Below are 24,158 nucleotides of genomic sequence, written 5' to 3' on the forward strand. Positions count from 1 at the left end.
ACATCATTAATAATATACGTGACGTCATGATACCCCTACGGAATCTACTGGTCTCCTACGGATCAACTGGGGGTCACCACACGACGGCGTTAAACCAATCACAACGTCACTAATTTATCCGAGATGCGAATAGTATTCTTGTGGATTGTTACCTTATGAACTATCACGTTAAAAATCCAGCTCAGCGTATTGGTCTAATATAAAGCAGGGTTCTTGTCCTGATTATGCATTTAATTTTCCATTATACCTTATAGTTTTCCATCCATCAGTACCATTCATTCCTATGTGCACTTTTAACAAAAATTAAGATGAACAGATGAATATGTGACCAGAAAATAAGTGTGCATATAAATGGTTTACAACCTCGCTTGTGATCACAATGATTAGGTTAACAGCAACAACACAAAGGCAAAAAGACATCTAGAGGGATCAATGTACGGTTATTAATCAATAAACCTGTTTATCCAGATTTGGAAGATAAAACGTTTCTCCTGAAGAGATTGCCCTATTCAGTTTATGTATTACTGTCGGCAAAAGAAAGTACAGTACTATTAAATATAATTCCAACATTTACTAGAGTTTGTAAATGAGTTTTTTTTCGGCAGTGTAAAGTTCTGAACAAATTAATTTTTGAATCAGTGTCTGTCTGATCGAATGTTTCCTTATCCTTTAGTATTATAAAATATAAGTTTTTAAGATTTGGAATACAGTTCTCAGTCAATAGGCAAAAGGTCCTTTTTTCCAAATCGTAGAAATAGGTAGTCTTTCGTTCCTATCTTTAAGATTTGTGAAAACAGGGTGTTATAACTAAATAAAAAAGAGAATCAAATTACACACATAATTAATGAAGATCAAATAAACAGTTTGACCGAACCTAATAATAAATGAAAACAAATCACATTTACTTTACAATCTACCATTGGCTAATATGGAAGTTGTCAATTGTCAGCATAACTTGTTATTCACAAACAAAACATGGTGGATTCTGATAGGATGTAGAATATATATATACATCAGGTTTTTTTATTTTTCCATAAACCTAATTGATTCTTGGTTGAAGCAATGACAAAATATTTTTTTCTCCTTCCTCTGAAATGGTTGATATTTTTTTCTTCCCTATTGTACATGTTGAACGTATAGATGTTACTGTTATTTTTGTACAAGGTTAGCGGCCACTCTTGACCACTAAAACATTACGCAAGGAAAGGAAACAGATAGCAGCAAGTAATCTATAATACTGTAACAACCATTTTTATTTTGAAATGCATTTTTTCCGCTTTGATCACCAAAACGTCCATTACAAATCCTGAGACCTGTTGAATTACATAAATGCAATATCCGGTTATCAAACGAGTTCAGTGAGTTTAAATCTTCCGTGACAATATTTTGTCTAACGGTACATCAGCAATATACTCAATTAAATTATCATTATGTCCAGTAATTCTCTGTTCAACCCATCTGTAAAAGATGGTATGGTTTATTACCCACATGGCCATTTAAAGTCACCAATAACGACAATATTTCATAATTTTGAAGAAAAATAATTTGTTGTTGTGTTGTTAAGCATCGAAAACGTCAATATCATACTTTCTATAATAAACATTTATAACGGGTGGTGTGCACATAGCTCAAATATTTATATTTTCATTATAAACATTAAATTTTATCTGATTTGATCCATTGTCATACCATCAATACATGAATACACCAGTCAAAAGAACCCAAACTTAAAGTCATCTAAAACTTCAAATTTAAAACAAAAGTTGAATATGTTTTATATACTTGAATGGTTAAGTTTTACTATAAAACAAATGCAAGTGAACTTTCTTGTAAAAAAAATCCTTTATTTTATCAAAATCTTACATAATGTACTGCTATTGAATTATTGCCTTCTCGTACTCATATTCACCAATATTTTCCTATATGCAGTGATTTTAACTACGAGACCTCTTCGTAGAACTTCGGCTACCACACAGCGAAAGTGCGAGGGGAAATCCGTGATCAAACGTGCACTTAAATTTAAATAGTAATAACTGATTCTTAAAGAACAAATGTAATACACCAAATCAATTAGCAATTGTTGAGGGAAAAGTTAAATTGACAATTGGGAACTCATGCAAAAAATAAATAAAAATCATGGCTCTTTCATTTCACTTTTTTTCATGCTCAACTTGCTCTGTGTTTATCAATGTCACGATCGTGTAAACTTCGGCAATAAACTCGAAAGTTAATGGGCTTGCGATCCATCATCATTGAATGAAATATTATTTGTCGTTAATACGTTATAGATTCGTAATAAATGGTAAAAAACAACGTTCATACAGGACTTAGTTTATTATATATGCATGAATTGATTCAATAATTTCGATAACATTATAAATACAAGAAACTCGTTTCATATGAATTTAAACATGTTTAATTGACATACATTGTAGCACATCACGGGTAATGATTTCCAATAAATGTTTTTAAGCTGAGTTTTTAAGCTATTTAAACACACAACCAATGCAATTATAAATTATGTAACCGTAGACCCTTATAGGAAATACGCTATCCGAATAAAAGTTGTATCCGTGACAAATATGGTAAGTTAATTTTATACTGAATAATTAAAACAAAAAAGCAAGATATGAGTGTTTTTTACGTGTAAGTTTATAATGAACACGGTACAAAATTCGATATTCCATAAAAATACAGCAATAACGGATATGTTTAGATCCATCTTAACTATCTAAATGGCTTTGTTTACACCTTTTTGATTAACTTAAGGAACAGACAAACTTGTGTAACTCTAAATAAATTAAAACCTAGCAGCTCCTTTTAGTCTTTGTTAAATTGGCCTTTTTTTAAATTGTGCAGAATTTATCTTTGTTTCAAATAAAGAAACACTAGGCATAAGTAAATTTTTATCCTGTCCAGTACTACATTGAAAATTTCACATAATATTTCGTTGCATATAAGATCATAACCATCACCAGAAGTAAACCAATCAAATGTGCACCCCTTTTTCCCCCTGTTAACAAGCTTTAGTAACCATGCCACCTGAAGTTCCCAAAATATTTTATAGGAACAGCCAATAAAAAAGAATGGTGCTTTGAAACACCTAAGATATACGTTTATGACTCAGAAAAATTTGTTTCTGCAATGAAATGCAGGGTTAATTTCCTACAACTGTCAAATGCAAAGGAATATTTTTTTTCAACCCTTTTTCGTATGAAGCCGGATGTGATGTTCTATGATTTGGTGGTATTACACCTAAACTGCATGTTGTGTTTCCAAAAGTTTCCTGGAATTATATTATATTGTATTGTATTGTATTGATCAATATGGAAACATTAAGTATAATAGATGACTGCACAACAATAGCAGATTTAAACAGTGTAACTCTCAGATATGTACTTTGTGTCATGTCTTTTTGTTAGTTGTTTTTGTATATGCTTTCTGTCGATCTGATTAATCTGGTCTTTTCAACTTTGGGACGGTTGATTGCCCGCAAACATATTTACACCCGCCGTATTCTGTATGTGCCTGTGAAAAATAAAGAAAAAATATCGGTAAAGATATTGGATAGTTTGGGATTTTTTTTTAAACTGAAGTCAAATGCTCACGGATGACATCAAAACTATTGTTTACAGATGGGTGGTAAGTCAGAACACATGGAGTCCTTTTATTTTAATTTATATTTGGAATCCAAGAGCTTGTTCCTTGTGATATTCGTTGCTTCCTGAAAAAAATGTATTTCCATCGTCTGGTGTTTATATCCCTGTTTAAGCGGGTTTCTAGTTGACTCAGAATACGGGATACTTTTTTTACAATGATCTAGATGGCAGCTTTTAAGGGACAGGTTCTGGTTAGTGTCAGTAGGCTTAGAGTATAAGTTTGGGGTTATCATACCATTCGTAAGAGAGATTTCAAGGAAGGTTATTCTGAATTTAGATAACTAACGAGTAAATTTCAAACTTGGATTTATGTTGTTGGCAAGCGTAATGATATATTCCTAATCATCTTTACTTGTATCTCCTCAGCATCTATAAATCTAAACCAACACCAGCAAAACGGTTTTTCGATAGAACGTTGATATAGGTGCTTTTCTTATTTTCCGATAAATAGTTTTGCATCAGATTGGAACTTTTTGATACCCATTGCAGTCCAACAGCTATTTTTTCAAAGGAAAGGCAATACAACCGAGATGAAACAAAAATCGTAAAGAACCCTGTGTCTCGCCTGCAATTGCTTCCGTGAGTGTTTGAATATAATGTTGACTGTATTAATCGAACGTTTTCTTCGCGTACTTTTTTTTTTTTCTTGAAGAAGTTACTGTCTAATTTTCATGAAATATTCCATGAAGGTTTTATCAAATTGTCGATATGTGAAAAATAAATCCCATACTGTATGTAAATGAAAACTACAAAAACTAAGTCACTTATCTGTAAAATATTGAAAAATGAAAACATATATATATTTTCAAAATTTTTCGTCACACATACTCACCGGATCATAAAAAAAGTTTCATGAAATTCTATGAATTCCATCTACTGTAAAGTACAATCACAACAGACTGAACGGAATGTATGAACGCTGTGCCTCGCTTCCGCGACATAATGTCATGATCACAGGCGCGACAAAAATTTGTCAAATGAATACCTCCCAGATAGTGAATATACGATGATCAATCAACGCACGATACTTAGGCATGGACCATTTGACTTTCGGGGGGGGGGGGGGGGGGGGGGAGGAAGACACATATATATATATATTGCATGCACACGTATACAAATTGCGGTTTTTATCCAACGCAATCATAGGTTTGAACGTTGTTTTCAATTTAGACTTGTTTATATATATATATTTTTTTGGAATACAAGACATGGTTTTGTCCATAGCCAGGTAACGGCTTTGGTCCATTTGATATTTTCTGTAGCCAAGTTCCTTTGCTGTTATACTTTTACAACCCATCATAGAGATAAAATGTTCTGTTCATTCTGACATTGCAGTTAAAATGCCCACCATTGCCATAAGTGATGCCACACAGAGAATATCTGAAATATTACATTTTAATAGTATATAATACCAGTACCTATGCAAAATGACATATTGGTAAGAACGCACATTGGTCAATGATTTGGTCAAAATAAAACAAAACAAGGATTAACCAAGTGTTTCCTGTTCTGTCTGTAGGTTTTTCCATAGATCTTAAAAGTGAGGTACTAGTACACTACAATGTGTGGATGATATTTTAAGCGAACGAAGCGAGCGAAGATAAAAAATACATCATACATGTCATACTTGCTGAAGATGAAGCCAAAATATATTTTTTAGCAACTGAATAGGCCAGATTATTCTTTTTTCAAAAAACCCAGGCCCCCCCAGAAAGTCAAATGGTCCATGCCTTATAAGCGTTTCTCTGTGGACGTATAATTTTTTTAGGGATATGATTAAACAGGTTTGTTGCTTGCAAAAAGTCGTAAACAAAAGGAAAACAAGTTGTTATTTATACATTCATGATGTTTGCGTATATTTTTGAAAGGTATTTGCCTAAAACTTGTTGTCATTTTGACTAATTATGAGTATGATTTAGTAAAGGAGTTTACATGTGTGACTTTATTTCTGGACAATATATGCTGAGTTTGAATTTTGCGAAGAGTCTATGTATGAACTATTTTCTGTTTCATCTAGAGACGCATGTTTAGATATCCTGTTATCTATGATGAGTTTATTTACAATCACTGAGACTATTTTAACATCACTAGGTCGCTGCCACTGCTTATGTTTTTCCTCTCCGAGGTTATCACCAAATCAGTATTCATCACCTCCGGCTTGACATGAATTATCATTGATATGATCATATTTATAAATTTACTGTTTATAAAATATTTGATTTTTCATAATAATTAGGATATTTTACCCCAGGAATATTGCCTAAGCTGTATTTGGCAAAACCTTCCAGAATATGTGGTCCTCAATGCTCTTTTAAAAAACTTCGTACATTATTTTGCCTTTTTTAACGTTTTACGTTTTGATTCAAGCGTCACTGTTAGATTCTTTTGTAAACGAAAAGCTCGTCTTACGTACAAAATGTTCATCCTGTTATCTATTATGAGTTTATTTACAACCACTTGGTTGATACAACTGCTGGTAGAGGTCTATTTCTTGAGGGTATCAACAGCCAAGTAGTCAGCACTTCGGTGTTGACATGAATTATCATTGATATTGTCAATACGATATCGTTGAATATTTCATTGATACATTGTTACGGTGACGTCCATTGGCAAATATGTAACACATTCTTTACTCGTGTAATTATAAAAGCCTCCTTACTGCGTATTTGCATTCAAATAATGGTTTTCTAGGAACATGCATGCAAGGGTAAACGCCTCTCTTCATTTTCCCTTTCAAAAATATCCTTGCATTTTCTATTTTTCAAATGGAAAATGTATTTCAATGGGAACATGCAAGGCACCCCTAGACAAAAATATCCTAGAATCACACATTTGATTTCCATTTTTTTCAATAGATACTCGGAATTTGAGATTTGTTTGTTTGTGTGTGCAATTTGTTTTCATTGTAATTGGCGTGTTTCTTCCTAACGTAATATTGAAATGTAATATTAAAATGCAATTTTATTTTTCTGTTTTCTTAATTGCAAATTTCTCAGGGCTATGAAATAAACTCACTTTTATTCTTACAAATATACGTCTATGTTTTATTTCATAATCGATATATATTCACTTTGACATTCATCTTAAAATAATAGAGATTACAATAGAATTTGAAACTGCTATCAAACTCTACAGGTACAAGAAAATTTGCATTGCGTTGAGGAACCATTAAATGCCACATTACAGTGAAAGTTGTTTAACTATTATCAATCGGGTGATACAATCTTCCACTTAGGCATTAAAATTGAACCTTACAATTGAGAATGGAAATGGGGAACGTGTCAAAGAGACAACAACCCGACCATAGAGCAGACAACAGCCGAAGGCCACCAATGGGTCTTCAATGCAGCGAGAAACTCCTGCACCCGAAGGCGTCCTTCAGCTGGCCCCTAAACAAATATGTATACTAGTTCAGTGATAACGGACGTCATACTAAACTCCAAATTATACACAAGAAACTAAAATTAAAAATGATACAAGACTAACAAAGGCCAGATTCTCCTCACTTGGGACAGGCGCAAAAATGCGGCGGGGTTAAACATGTTTTTTTGAGATCTCAACCCTCCCCCTATACCTCTAGCCAATGTAGAAAAAACAAACGTACAACAGTACGCACAGTAAAACTCAGTTTAAGAGAAGTCAGAGTCTGATGTCAGAATAGGAAACAAAAGAAAATAAACAAAATGACAATAATACCTAAAAAACAACAGACTACTAGCAGTTACTAACATGCCAGCTCCAGACCTCAATTAAGCTGATTGAAAGATTACCTCACATGGACAAACCAAATTAATTTGATCTGCTCAAAAATTTTATCCAGGCTATATCTACAATTAAACAGAGCAAGAACTTAATTTCTAAGTGTGGACTGTAAAAAATTATTTTATAAAGGTTATATATTATCACTAATTGATTGTTGTTGTATTGTATAAATTAGTTATAGTAACGAGTGTTTAAATAGAATTTAAATATTGATTACATAAGAGAGCTGTGTGAATAATACTAGATACAGACCCTTTCGCTCCTTTGGAGATTTATTCAAACACTAAAACTGGATGACAGTCGAACAGAGATTAAATACCACAAGTTTGTGGTTACATTTAATTGTAACACAATCGATGCCCCATCAAATCTAAATAGCAACTTGAATTATGCTTCAGTCAAAAAACCATACCCCATTAGAAATGATGCTCTAGGAAACTTCATACTTCCCAAACCAAAAATCGAATTGTTCAAAAAAATTGTTTTGTATTCTGGACATTCCTTGGTGAACAATTTCTGACATCTTTTAGAAATATTAAATGCTTTCAAATAAAAAATAACTGATCATTATATGAAAGCAACCAGTTGATAAATGTTTAAAATTAATTATTTTATCATATCATTTTATGCAGTTGTATTAAATATATTCGTTATATTTGTACCAATGTGTTTGTAATTTTGTTTTTCAGCAAATTTTTGATTATGCGTTTCTATGATGAGGACCTGAGGGAAAATTATATAACTAACTGCATGTGTAACCTACTTAAAAATCAAAATAAAATATTGTTGTTGTTATCGAATACCATTCAGAAGAAATGTTTAGATAAATTTAAAGTGTGTGTTTAACGGTCGGATAAGTATTAGATACAATACAAAGGTAACAAAGAAACAGGCCGGTAACAAGCGTTGCCGGATAGTTTTTCTGCACGAGTAGTCAGGTCAAGGTCCGAGGCGATAGCCGAGGACCTTGACCTGACTACAAGTGCAGAAAAACTATACGGCAGTTTGTTTCCGGCCTGTTTTTTGTTACCTTTGTTTTGTATCTGACTTGTACGACGTTTCAAGAAAGAAGTAGTACATTTTGCATTTAGAAGAGGTAGCAAAATTAAACAGATTAGAGACTTAAATGACCATATACAAGTTAATGTAAGTTACAGTTTAAACAAACTTTTTTTTTCACTTTCCTTCAGCCGAGAGTTTTTTTTTCTCAAGAAATTCAAAAATCTAATAATTTTATAAAAAAGAACCATATCAAGTAAAAGATGAATGTCGTACACGTTTGAGACTTTTTTAAATGCAACTTCGCAAGTAAGTAATGTAGGAAAAAGATTTAAGAGGTAAGCAAGCTAACATTTGATTTTTATTTGGGGAAAAACGGAAAGGGGGGGGGGGGGGGTTAAACATTTAAAATAACAGGCTTGATCCTTTTTTTGTTGAAAAAATGCAGGATGTGCCATTCCATTCCCCATTCCCCCTTAAAAAAATAATAAAAATCGTCCGTTTGCTCCCAAATATATGAATTCAATACATAAGATTTCAATAACAGTATAAATGTATAAAAAGAACGAAGTTCTTATTTCATTAGTGAATGAAATGTTATGAAAAAATAGATTTTGGCTTGTTATTAGATATATATTATCATATATTTTGTTTTTTTTTTTTTAATTTTCATGCTTGTAAGTCTCTAATAGTATTGATCAGGATTAAACACGTGTCACAATTATGATCCAATCGCAGCTTACCGTCCAAAATTGGTGACATAAGTTGAAAGATTTTCTTCAAGATTTGCTGCCTATTTGGACGTGTATTACACGGACACTTATTATTTATAGGATCAATCGTGCATTGGTGAGTTGATAGGGATTTCATCTTTTGATTAGATTTGATTTTTTTCATGTTTATATATTTACTGTCTTTTATATTGAAATATAAACGTCGGTACCAGCATTTCTTTACTTTCAGCATTGTCCAGAATACTATTCATGTCCATATATTGAAAAAATACATTTACGGACCGACCATTTAGCTTCAAAAGGGGTATGTTTTTTTTTCTGAGTAAGAAAATTAATTACCTTTTCAACGCTATCACCAAATATTTTTTTCGAAATTAGCACTTTAATATACTGTACTCGGAAAATCAGGAATCAGAACATTATTTTGTCATCTGCTTGACCACACTATATTTTTTCTCATAAAATTGGGGATCAGAATATTTTTTTTGTGGAAAAAACCATAACCCCCCTTTTGAAGTTAAATGGTCAATTCCGTAGTGTACTGATATGAATAGTAATATACTGGAATTGTTTGAAAAAAATACAGTTATTTGATGCCAACGTAAATATTTTAAACAGACAGGAAATATGTCGGTGAAACAAAAAGTTCAAATCTAATCAAAATTTAAAGTGCCCATGAACTCACTGATCATGCACGAGTGATTCTATTCATAAAAAGTGTCCGTGTAACAACTAAAAAGTGTCAGTGTATCATCTATAAAGTGTCCGTGTAACACCCGTTAATCTACTGTTTTTCTATAGCTCTGCTGGGGGCAAAGTCGTACAAGCCGATATTTGATTATGCTTAACGTTCAGTAGAGCAATAATATACCATGTATGCAATGATGTTTAATAATGTTATGTAATTTTTAACTTTAATATATTAAATATTGTAAAATTGATACAGTCAAAGTTATTGAACTGATCGAGGCTTTTGTTATGACTACGTCTATAACAAACACACTTCAAACTAAAATGGGAAGCTGTGGAAAAAGTTGTTTCTAGATATTTTAATAATATCGACTTCCTGGTCACAAAATAGTTTTTACAACTATATTGTAACAATCGTAACTAATTTGATAATCAATCGATGTATAATTAAATCAATACAATCTTATAATTCTCCCGTTCTTCAAAAATATAAGATATACATGTAGCACTAATGATGGAAGTCTTGAAAGTTCTTCTGTTTAGTGTGTGTTTAGGTAATAAGGTCAACGAATTTCAAATTATTTTCATAGAAGTAACTAGCATTTGTTTTCTTAGACTTAGTATATATCAGATACTTAACGCGTATTGATTTTCGTCGGTACCGAGGATCGACAGAAGTCACCAAAAATATTGTAGGTATAAAAGCTGTCAAATACGTACAATCTTTGATTCTTTATATTGGCTAATTTTGAAACATGTTACTTGAAATTACAAGACGTTTGCAACTTTACATGGTTGATGACTAGAGGACATAAACGGTCATCATTTACGTTGATCGAGTAGCAATCATGGCGGCATAGGTGGCACATGGTTCCCACTGAAAACCTATATGTGAAATCACAACTTGATTTCCCTCTTTAAAAGTGCTTGGCCTATATATGTAAACTAAACTTGGCAGACATGAACCAACGACAACCACTGAACTTCAGGTTCCTGACTTGGGACAGGCACATAAAGAATATGGCGGGGTTAATATAAATAAGAAGATGTGGTATGAGTGCAAATGAGACAACTATCCATCCAAGTCACAATGTGTAAAAAGTAAACATTTATAGGACAAAGTACGGCCTTCAACACGGAGCCTTGGCTCACACCGAACAGCAAGCTATAAAGAGCCCCAAAATGACTAGTGTAAAATAATTCAAACAGGAAAACCAACGGTCTAATCTATATAAAAAACGAGAAACGAGAAACACTTATGAACCACACCAACAAACGACAACCACTGAACAACAGGATCCTGACTTAGGACAGATGCATAAAAATGCAGCGGGTTTAAACGTTTTAACAGGCGCCAACCTTCACCCTAACCTGAAACAGTGGTGTAACATTACAAAATAAAAAGGCACACAATAAAACATGTTTGTTAGAAAGCAATCGTTTCCTCTGAAACTGCAGTGCGAAACAATTGTAAATTTGAAAGGATTTTATACCATTTTATATCTAGGATCTAGTTTAAATTCTCCTACCTTTGTTTAAAGATGCATTCTTCTGATGTTTCAGTCTCGTTTTTTGTTTCAAAATTCTTAGATATGTATTTTTTCAATCATTTATAGGAAAGAAGTTGAAATAATATCCTTTTTGTTCTAAAAAAAGAGAAAAATCCAAAATTGACAAAATTGACAGCATGGTCAATTTGACACGAAAAAACAACAATTTTTTTAAAAACTTTTTAATAAAAACATCAACCTATATTTTTGAAGTTGAATTTATTCAGATTGGTCCACTTCATCTTTAGTGAAAGTATGAAAAAAAGTTTAATTGTAAAACTGTGATTTTTTTCATGATAATAGTCCAAAAATGGGTAAAAATTTACGAAAAATGGGAAAATCATAACAAATGGGATACTTTCAAATGGCCGTAGCAAAAAAAATGGAGTGCACACCATATATTTTTTTCTTAATCAATAACTTTCTTACAGTCATATAAACCCCAAAATCTGGTTAAGAAAAAAGTTTAATTCTAGAAATTGTTGGCTCCTCAGAGGTGTACGTCCTTAATTATTAGTAGTTATACTTATGTCGTCACCGTCCACCAAAACGTAATAGAAACTACGTTGGATTCCCGTAAAGAACGTAGTGGCTTAATATTACCTTCGATGCAAACACTGCAATAGAACTGAAACTCTTTAATTTTTTACACGTTCCTCAGAAGGACGTTACTAATCATTAGCTCACAATAAAATGTTCTTAAAAGTAGTTATAATAAAATAACTAAAATGAAATCAGAATTACCATATAATATTATACTTTCTCATTTGAAATAGTAATCGACAAGGATAGCAGACTTTAGGACTTTTGTGTAGAATTGAATGTTGCTATGGTAATAAATTCCTCACATTCTAACTTCAATATCCAACTGAATGTCTTCTTTGAAAAACGCCATATATATATATATATATATATGCAGCTAGTCAAGAGAGATAAGGGAAAAGAATATTAACAATATTGATTGATATACAGCAAACACACTTTTGAATTTAAGTCTTTTGGTAAAACCTATGTCAAAAAGTTTCTTTTTGCACGAAAAAATCGAAATCCTCATATATTTACTTCATAATGTACAGCATCATCAGATATTTATATTTATTTTTAAGGGAACGGCGTCAAAAAAGGTCTCTCCCCTTCTTTTTTTTAGGTTCTAACAATAAATCATGTCTTACAAGGTTAAAAGAAGAAAAAGCAGTTTTAAACATAATGTATGGCTTTAACGAACACCAATGGTTCATTGAAAATATTCCGAATTTATCGTTCACTTGAAGTACACTGTATGGTCCCAATGAATTTGATCAATTTATGATTTTGCCAGCATTTTTATTTAAATGTTTGATGATTTTTAGAACATTTAAAAATAAAAGAAGAGGGTCGACACTACAAAATTTCACTAAAGTAAGTGTGTTTATAAAAGCAAAAACGTAATAATACTTTTTTATTAGGAAAACTGATCAAAAAGAATATAATAAAAATAGGAGGGGGCGGGGGTTCAAAACCATTCTGTGAATGTGCATAGATTTTTTTTGGTCCATTTCCTGTGAATCTTTTTTATGCGTTTTGCCTCCTTTGATATAGGCAAATTAATGGAGTAAATAATCGACTGTAGTTTTATTTCACACTTTATTCCTCTGTCCTAAAGGAGTTATACCACCATTGTTTACCCAATCGTAGTTTTTTATAAAATTGTCATTTTTTCAGAATTTATATTTATTCCAAATAAAGAAATATTTGGCATATATAAAGTTTTATCCTGTCAAATACTACAGTGAACATTTCACGTACCATTTAAATGCATATAAGAAAAAAATCATCACCGGAAGTAAACCTAACAACTTTTCATCCCCATGTCTCTTCAAATCTCCAAACTATTGCATTTGAACACCAAATAAAAAAAAATAGTGCTTTGAAACACCCAAGATATATGTTTATGATTCTAGAATATTTTCTGTAATGGAATGCAGGGTTAAATTCCTACAACTCAAATTCAATGGCATATTTTTTGCGACCCTCTTTAACATGAAACCGGATGTGACGTACTATGCTTTGGTGGGTTTTTTTCAGGACATCTTCAAAATATGAAAAATGTTCCCCAATTCTCAAAACATCCATTGCATAAGCGTGTTGCAATCCGACACCTCAACCTGGAAAATTTGCGCGAAGTGATAATGTTGATCACGCAAATTTGCGCATGCTAAAACGGATGGCCGGAAAAAACCACACTCCGAAGAGTTTCAAAATCTCAAGGGAACATTCGAAACTCAATCGTGGAAGAGAAACAGACATCGCCATAGTAGAAAACGAACGACGAAAAGAAAAAGAAGTCCACAACACACTACATACTCTGCAAAGAATTTTTTAAGATTGTTTGTAGATTGTTGTTTGCTTAACAACTAGAACCAAAATTGTTTGCATTCAGGAGAACAAATAAACGTAAAATTATATTCATGTAATAGCTGACTATGATGAATGTTTCTCATTGTTGAAGGTCGTATGGTGACCTTTAATTGTTAATATCAACGTCATTTGCACTTTGTTGTCTCATTTGCAATCATTCCACATCTCCTTATTTTTATATATGTTCTGAAAATGGATGAAAAGGGATTGAATTTAGACTTTTCCTGCAAAAAGACGTAATGTTGGATTTGCCAGACATTTTATCTTGAAATAGGCCACAAATGAACCCTAAAAGGGTAGTTGTAGGGGTTCCTTAACATGCATAAAGCGCATCAGTCTCCATACACAAGGCTTCGAATTTAACTTCCCCAAGTGTGACTAGATAATAGCAATATGGTCACTTTGGTCTTCTTCCGACCTGCGGTAAAACCCTCGCCGAAGTGGGCCATCCATTTGGCTGTGCGGAATGAACAAATAAGCAGCAACTTCCGGTCAGAATTGTGCCTTTAAATCCGACCTTGCCTTGTTTAGAAACTGCAACGCTCTCTGCACGTTAAAAACCCTTGCAGCAACTCTTTGGTGAGTCCGTAGGTGCTTGTTGCAAGGCAAAATGCCTGTGTCTGTCCAATATACCCTCATTGTCCAGTGGCAGTCCAAATCTCCCCGAACTTCATCCCGGAAGGCCTCTATAACAAGTCATATCTATTGTTAATGTTGTTAATTTGTTCTCGTCCTGAACATGCAAGAAATATTTGCCACAGGACATTAAGCAACCAACAACCAAACAATCAATACTGCTTCATATATTTTATTTTAGGTCTAAATATGATAGATTAATTTTCTTCCAACCAACTAACAGACCTTGTATTTTATTTTAGATTTAAATGTAGATCTGATAAAAAAACCAATCTTTGAAAATAGCTAACTGCTTCAAATATTTCATTGAAGGTTTGATAGAAGAAATTTTGACAAAGAAAAAACTACCACAAGTAGTTCATTTGATGTCTATGTCTGATAGTAGAAATATCTTCCAAAGAGCTAACAAGTCATTTTAGGTTTGATAGAATAAATCCTTACAATGAACTTACTGCTTCTAGTACTATATTACATTTCAGGTCTGAGTCTGATGGAAGAATTTTCTTCCAATGAACTAACTGCTTCTAGTACTATATTTTGTATCAGATATTAGAAGAAATTTCTACAAATGGAACTGACTTCTCCATGAACTAATTCTTTTTCGGTCTTAAAGAAGGAATGTCTGAGGTGGATTATTCTCATATGTTTACGAAAGTTTGTCATTTCGTTGTTTTTTGCAGGGAAGAAATTTCTTCTAACCATTGAATTTATCAGAACAGTTTACAAAAATTAGAAAACGGTTGATGTATTTGCACTTTTAATGTATTCGTGAATTTGTTTTATATTTCACTTCACAAAGAGGACATTCCTGGATGTTCCTCTTTTTATTTTGGATGGCCTTTAATATAGTATTTAAATAATAATTTTCAATTTATCAACTGAAATATCATTCTATTGGCCAAACATTATGGAACCTAGCTAAACTCTTTTAGGTAAACAAAAATAGTGAAAATGAAGATATATCTATTCTCATCTAATTAAGAAATAATTCATGGGGGCTTGAATTGATATTGGTTTTACCACGAGTTGGCTTTTTCCCCTTTTGCTAAATATTTCAGCACGAGCGATAGTGAGGGATAAACTATCGACATAAAGGAACATACCGTAGTAAACTCAATATAAATTCGTTAACGATCAGCCGACATACAATATATTTGTATTTTGCCACTGGTGTTTACTAAAAGCGTTTGAAGAACGTCATATTAGAATTTATGTTTCAACTTAACCTCTCATCAATGTCTTCATGTTGGTCAAGATATGAAGCGGACTTTATTTATAGTTCAACGGCCTAGTCTCATTTGTATTTTGAATTTGCTAACTGCAATTTATTTAAAATTGAAGTAGTTGTTTTTGTCATGCATCATTATTTAAAATTTCAAACTTTTTTTCTAGTTCCTATGGATATATATAGTTTTACCAGTAACCCTGGGCTTTAATGCGACTTGTCCAGACATGTTACAGAGAGTTATACGATCTAAATATGTTTGCAAAGAAAGTTCAATGGAGCATTATTCCTGTTTATTTGATGAACTTAACCAGTCATACGTAGAATCATGTGCGGATCCAGATTTTGTTAGCCATGGTAAGTATGTTTGCCAGTTTTATTACTAAACATTTCTTCGAGGTATTCTTTTAAGTTTTATCGCTGAGTTTTCCCCCAAATTAGCAGGAATATACCAACTTCACCTGCATATTGAATACATTTTCCAACTCATTCGGTATTCAAGAGCTTGCAGCTGCTACTCAGACTTTATAAAAAGTCACCAGTGTTTGAGCAGAAAGTTGATAAACCAGGGTTATTTCAAAGTACGTCTCGTATTTTTTCTAAAAAAATTTCATCAATCAATTTGATCAACCGGTATAATCGGTAATTTTTTGTGGTTATATAATTATCACGTTTTTTTACTGTCAACATGATCGCAGATATCAAAATTCATATTATAAGTTCTATACCTTAAAGTTACTTTGACTTTCTAATGATTTACATCTATCTGTCAAGTTATCACTTACACTTTTCACCGAGACTTTCGATATATGTATGTAATTTCACAGGTACAGGTTCATACAGTTTCAATAGTCATTTCAAACAAAGATGTCGATTTTAAAATATTTACAGAAAAAAAAAAAGTTAGTCTGTTATTATTTTTTGTAATCTTTTTTGGCGGCTAAGTTTATATTTTCGGTTGATGGATTGTACTTTCTTGTTACTTTGTCATGCGTTGTTGTCCCATACGAATAAAGTAGGTAAACATCAAAGAGACAGCTGTACAGATTCCCTTTTAGTTTGCTTTAAATTTCAAAAATTAAAATCAACAGAAAAAAAGTTGCACATTTTTGTCCCCCAAACCGCAAAAAGTTCGTTTTGCCAAAATTTCCGGTTACACGGTATGACATTAGAGTCACATACTAGACGATTGTTGTTGCACTGTAAAAGATGCGTCCCAGTTAAAGAACCCCTTTTTACTCAATTTGTACAATTCGGACGGTAATATCTCTCGTATTTTTAGTTTGTTTTTCATTTTTAAAATTGATGATTTGAGATGGAAAAAAGAAAATTTGAGTACAGATTTTGTATATTGACTGAATATTATTGATGTATTACTGTCACATTCTCAAAGTATATATAGATGCTAGAAATGGCACAAAATTTCAGGGCTACAGTTACGTCTTATTCCGTCTTTAACAACTCAACATTTTCAAAGTACAAATATTTAATAATTTTTCCCGGATCTCGCACCTCTTCGGAATAACGTCCACCAAGTACGCCTGAAACGAAGAAATGGTCCCTGTGAATTCCGAAAAACATCGGAAAAATATTGTATTTTTTATTATAAAAATTTTTGAAGCAGTTACCTCCCTTGGATTATCAACCCGCGACATGCTATTCTTTGTCTCTGAGCTCAAAAATGATCCAGCAAGCAACAGGTTTTGTCCCTCGGTAGGCAACATATTTCTTGTATATATCCTCTTGAAAGATTATAAGGAAATCTTGAAACTGTGCTTATTTTCACCTCCGTTTATAATTATTTTCCCAATCTTGAATAAATCTCCCTTTATTTAAATGGAACACCTTTTGGATTGAAATAAGATTTAGATCGATGTTTAATTTCGGAAATTTTAATAAAAGTTTGGAGGTCATATCTAAAATAATTGTTAGCAACAAATGAAGCATAATGAAAGTTAATAACCAAGATTTAGACAAAAGCTATTTCAAATTTACCAAAAATTCTCTATTTTTGCAATGGTAGATTGTAATAATGCCATTCAAATTCCCAAACGAATTGCTATGTCAAATATTTGAAGGATTGAACAGACCAATGTACCTTGTTCAAGTTTGTGAGCTAAATCTACCCTGCAAGTCTTTCCCATCTTGTCAGCAACATGGAGCATGGGTGTCGAAATTGGGCCAAATGAATAGAAGAAATTTATCAACAACAATATTTTCCCGACAATTTGCTAAATCCAAGGCACGACGAAAAACTACCCTTGGTTTATATAAACATGTTATCTGTCTACCATAACGTGATTTTGGTTAAATTGCTTTGTTGTTTTTATCGTTTTGTATAACCAATAAGTTGAAAGAAAAATATTCGCAAATTACGGGATGTACGGCGGGGAATGCCCTCGATCACGACAATGCTGCCTTGTTGCATCGACTATACTGCGAAGTTGTTTAGCGATGAAAGAAAAATGGATTCTTCGGCAAATATAAAAAGTCAGTTTTCTGCCTCAAGCCAAATGAAAAAAAGCTCTTTGATATTGCAATCGAGTGGGAATTGTTCTAAGAATTTTATCTCAAAATTGGTGGTAAAAATTAACTGTATTTTTTTCTGTACGTAATTGCAGATGCATGAAATTGTCTTTTGAATTCTTTTACCAATTATTGCATACGTTCACGATAGCTATATGTAATCTAACCTTCGACTTGGTTAATAACTAAAGAAAACTTTACACACAAAAAAACGGTCGGACATATATTGTTTCACTTACAAGTTGTGTTATATTAACGATCGATAATAAAGTAAGAAACTTTGTGGTTTTACGTAAAACATGTCCAAATAAAACAGAAATATCTCCAAAAGTTAGTATTTCGTATTTTATTTTTCATATTCGTGAGTTGATATAAACTTAGATTTTTTTTTTTGTCAAGAAAACATTATGTGTAATCTCTTCTATATCGTTAGCCATTTTATGCCATCATCAACAACATCTAGTAAAGAATCCTGAGTCGTTTGAAAATCGTGCATCCCGGTTGAAATGTTTTTAAGAGGAATTGAAGTTGAGGTGACATCAATATTCAAGGTTCTAATATTGTGATGCTAATATGGTCAATTAAATCAATAACCTACTGGATATCTCATGTCTTTGCTGATGGTTTCGTTTCGTTCAAAGACAAACAACCCTCTGTTAACAGGTCAGCTCTATCGCCGATTTCTGACCTGAATCTATTAAGATACTGCAATGTCAATGTCCGTCTAATGCTGATTGTTTAGGGGAGTTAACCCAACAATCCTGCCATGTTCTTAAGAATTTTTTATGATTGTTTTACGGTGATCTAATATCTTTCTAAATGCCATTAAAGGATTCCTTTTTGTGGTGAAATGTCAATTTACTGAAATCAAATTGTGATACGTGAATATTAAGCATTTCATGATTATGAACAGGGGTGCATTAAGAAAGATTGGCTCTGTTTTTTATATGACGTATGACAATATACAAATGCTATGCAAATGCTATAACTGCAAATTCTCCAGTTCGTAAAGAATTTTTTTAAAGAAAGACTTCAACGGCGTTCGCTTACATAACGCAGAATTTTGACAGTATGTAACAAACGTGTATAAGGCAAAACACGATAACAAGCGTAGGCTGTGAATTCCCACAGCAGCTTCAAATTATATGAGGTAAAAAAAAACTTCAGGCATGGACCATTCGACTTTATGTGGTCTATCTGGATATATATTTTACTGACCAACACTTTCGACATGACCTTATCAACGGTTGACATATACCTTGGATTCAATCAAATGTTGGTGCATACGTGACAGACGTGAAACAAGGACATGAATCTGAAATAAGGCGTTAAGCTCAGTCAGGAATGGTATTCGTTTTAACTCCACAATGAAAGTTTCAACAGTTTCAACATTTCTCTGAACACAAGTCGCAGCAAGAAACCCAATATTTATGATGAAGCTTCACTTTTCGGAACCAGTTAGCATAGCACCGTAGGCATCGTCACGACGGGAACGCTATTTTGGTTATTAAATGATATTCAGTTATTAACATAGCCTGTTCATCGACTAGTATAGGTGGACTGCCTTCAGTCTGCAGTTTGAATACAGCTCTACCCGTAAGATATACTGATTCTTGCCGTCTACCGCATCTTTATTAACGTCTATATTATCAGAACTTTCCTTATCATATCAGCTGACAACGGAACTATTATGTTTGGAATGTACATGCCATTTTGATCTTTTTACTTCATGACTTTATGTATCTATTCCAAACCAGTAGCCTATAATGCAGTGGTTGTCGTAGATTACTGTCTGCCGTAATTTATCGTGCAAATCAGGCCACTGGTTTTCGTTTTGTTAACATTTTGTCATCCAGGGTCTTTTATAAAACGGTTATGGAAAACAAAAGATATTGGGTATCCATCCATGACACAAAATCAGTACAAACACAGCAAAAAAATGCTCAAAAAGCAAAGAAACAGCGCTTTTATTGCTGTTCTTCATCTCAAAGTCAATGAATGTATGAATCTGTATATCCTCAATGTATATGAAGATTTTGTATACAAAGAACATTTAAAAATATGTGAAAATCTACAAAAAAACAAAATATCATATATTCTAAGATATATAAAAAAGCAAAACAGTAACTGGTAATTATAAAAGGGAATACATATTGATCAATCGAGGTATATTCAAAACTCAAAATTTAACCTGTTTTCACATAATATATATCTGATTTTTTTTATATATTTAAAAGGTTTTGCTATGTAATACATCATTCTGGACGAGAAAATAGCATTGCCTTCGTATACCGTATCTTTAACAGATGTTGTTAACATCTTTCATGATCTTTGTCCTTTGGTTTTGAGGGATGGTCGTCTCACTGGTAATCATTCTGCATCTCTTTATAAAAAGTGTGAATGTAAAATGAAAATGTCGTTAATTAAAACTTTCAATTGGATATACTTTAAGTTATAAGAATGAGGCTTCAAAGTATTATTATTGTTCGGATTAAGTAATGAATGAATAATTAAGAAAAACAACAGTTCCGGCACTTTTGAAACAGTTATTGAAACACAAGTAATCAATGATAGAAAGCATACCAATCTCTGTGGTGTGTTCAAAATAAAAATTGATAACGAAAATAACAACAAATTAAAGAGAATTCATCAAATTGGTAATGCAAAATAGCGATATCAAATTCAATATGAAATGCCCATATTAAAAAAACATGGCTCCCCACCCGCACATTTATTGAGGGAAAACAACAATGAGCACCGTAAATGAATATTCCGTCTTTTTCGTATTTCGCAGGTTCAAAAAATTAGTAAGCATATGCGTAGAGAGACTAAGGAAACATGTACTATAGTGCCTGACAAGATATTTGTGAGGTAAACGATTCCGACCATAAAATAATATATTGACTTTTTATATACAAAAATAGGCATATCGGTCATATTTTGAATTCATTAACTCACTGCTTTCGTTTTGGGTTTAATTGGAATGCTTACAGCTTATAATAATCAGACTAAACATATCATTTTATGTTCAGCAACATAAGCTATTTACCTTGCTTAGCCGTGCGTAAGATAAATGTCATTGTTTCTCTTCAAAATAATATCTTTTTATAAACAAAAAAACGCAGGATCTATAGCTATTAAGTTTTTCAAACTTCTGAAGAATGCGCTATTCCAATATTGTCAAATTTCTCGGCATTAGGAAACGTTTTGTGATAGAGTAAAAACTGTCAAAAACGAACCTTTCGTATCTTTTGTTTTCATTGATACAAAAAAAACTTGAACTCTTCCAGCATCCAGTTTGACGGTCAACGAAATAACTAAAATGAAAATTAACCTGTTTTCAGAGAATAAATATTTCATACTACAGGATATAATAATAATGAAGATGCTAAATTATTCAGATTAGGAACTTCCAACACAGTTAAATTATGACTTATTAAGTAAAAGAACATTGTTTTATCATGTTTATTATGAAAATCAGTCAACTTTTAGTATAGAAGAAGGACAGAAAACTAAAGACTAATCATGACTATCTGTTGTTAATCCACAACCAATAGTAATTTATAAATGTCTGAATGAATTATTAACTTCAGATCTGCTTGAGTTGCCATCACTGTCATTATAACCGATTATTGTTACGTAATAAAATTTAACATTCTAATATAATACTCGCAGGACATATTTCAACAGTAAACAGGTAAATTAACCTTCTACGTCATTTGGTTTCTGGTGGATACCGTAAACAAGGAAATTTTCGGGGCAGTTTTGTTTTTTATTATCGCTGTAACAGTTGAAACACGAAAATAAAACTCCTGCGAAAATTGTAAGGAAAACCGATCCAAAGGATAAGGACCATACATGAACTTATACTAAAAGGTTAAATATCGCGGTCAACGATTATATAGACTTTATTTCTAAATGAAGGACAGTATCAGAAATCAAAACTTTTATCTCATGACAGTCGAATCAAAATGAATGTAATCTCGAGTAGGCGGAAATTATTGATATTGTTATATAAAAAAACACTCGTGACTGTCTAATCATTTTTAAAAATGATCACTTATTTGTATCTGCTACACTGATTAATATGATCAAAACATTGATTAATTAGCCGTAATCCTGGCAGCTAAATTAGACAATACTTTTCTGTTAATTGTTTTTGTGTTATTACAAGCAAAAATAAATGTAGATGTTTAGTTTTACTTAAAATAAATCAAATAACTTTTTATCTTCATGTGCATTAATGAAGCGACGATAACTGTTCACTTGTATGTTATCATAGCATCCTTAAACTTCTATATTATAATTTTGATAAAGTCCAGTCGAAACAGTCCTTGTTGGGTATAGTTTTCTCAAACACTATGCACCATTACACTGCATTACACTCTATTTCCCATTCCTATTTGAATCATACACGATTCGTATTATACAAAAGTATCCATGATGAAATGTGTTTGAGGGTATATCAAATGTCGATATAATTTGTTAAAATGATTCAAATTTAAAAAACATACATCATCTCAAGTGCACCATACACTAATACCATGATCCACATACACCGTACATTATTTCAGGATACAACATAAACAATTACACTATACACGTTAATTTGGGACGTTTTCAGCATTTGAAATAATGTATCAAATATTAAATTAAGCGCATAATATGTTTTACTAACAAAATAAAATGAAGTTTGTAAACTAGAAACCTATTCTTCATTTTGTTATAAACAAAACCAACAATAAATTAAGACAAAGGTGCATATGAAAAGTGGACTACGTAATTCATCAACTGCAATCAATAGTATTTGGTTGAATTGTATTACAAAAACTTATAAGCTGCATCAACGGTGAGTGCAATACACGAACATTATTTTACCCTGATATTCGGTCATGCGCTTTTTTTTTATGAAAGTTGCTAACCAGCAGGTGTTGAAAGATCGTTCTCATATTAAGGAAAAAAATAGAACCATATAACAAAAACGAATCGACCGTTGAAGCATGATCTTCCCAAATAAAGACCCAAAACGTTGTTGTGAAACATCGGTTTTAATTATGAATATGACCTTGCATTACTTCGGTTATGGAAAATGGCATTAATCCGTTAAATAATAAAGAACAATTTATTACAAATATTAATGCTAATCGTCTGAAAAATATGTTTTGTATTGTATAATTGATTTTTAATTCATGGTACGTCGATGTTCTGTCACGTTTTATATGTGTAGGTTATATGAGTAAACGTTTCAAATTAATATGCTTTGCCATTTAAATTATTTATGACTTATCATATGGTTAATAAGATTTAATTCTTTTTAGGACAAAAATATATTGTCAGCGGGCTACGACGAAATACTCATTGTTCTTCTAAAAGATATCAACCATTTAAGTTTTGGTCAAATATGTCAAGTCAATGTATCTTTGCAAAATCAACCTGCAATGAAATTGGACAAATACTCGTCGATAACGTATCCACAAGTAAAGACACATTATGTCGATGTGACTACACAAAAGGACTTGGCTTTATTAAAAAACCAAGAAATTCTTGTTTCTGCATACCATCAGAAGAAGACTGTTCATGTTACCCTGTGTCGTGTCCTCTGAATTATACACTTACAGCAGGTAAGTTATATAGCAATAAATGGTTGCAATAGTTCTGTGAAGGAGATATACGCATTAACTGATATTTTGTTCCAATGAAAGCTTTGCGAAGGGAATGCACGAGTTCTCATACACCTAGTTTATAGATTATCTCCAGAAGATATAAAATCTCCAAAGTCTAAAACTTAAAATGCATCAAGCACAAACACATTTCTGTTAAAACATTTCACACATCCCATTAGAACTGTTTATCTACTCTTTTGAAACATATGTATTGTTACGTTGTAAGAAAAGGTAATATTTTTCCTTAACCTTACGTCAATATTTATTAAATATACAACTCTGTAGTCTACTTACTTGTTTAGCACTGAACGATAACT

General features: G+C 32.2%; 1 long non-coding RNA gene across 1 annotated transcript; it reads left to right on the forward strand.

Annotated features, from left to right (window-relative positions):
- The first annotated feature begins 2,533 nt into the window (after positions 1 to 2,533).
- Positions 2,534 to 23,793, forward strand: LOC127707333 (uncharacterized). The gene is made up of 3 exons (XR_007984785.1): positions 2,534 to 2,585; positions 15,820 to 16,009; positions 23,497 to 23,793. It is a non-coding gene; the product is annotated as an uncharacterized LOC127707333 (long non-coding RNA).
- Positions 23,794 to 24,158: the final 365 nt, after the last annotated feature.

Source organism: Mytilus californianus, unplaced genomic scaffold (assembly GCF_021869535.1).
Source record: "Mytilus californianus isolate M0D057914Y unplaced genomic scaffold, xbMytCali1.0.p SCAF_65, whole genome shotgun sequence".
NCBI lineage: Eukaryota > Metazoa > Mollusca > Bivalvia > Mytilida > Mytilidae > Mytilus > Mytilus californianus.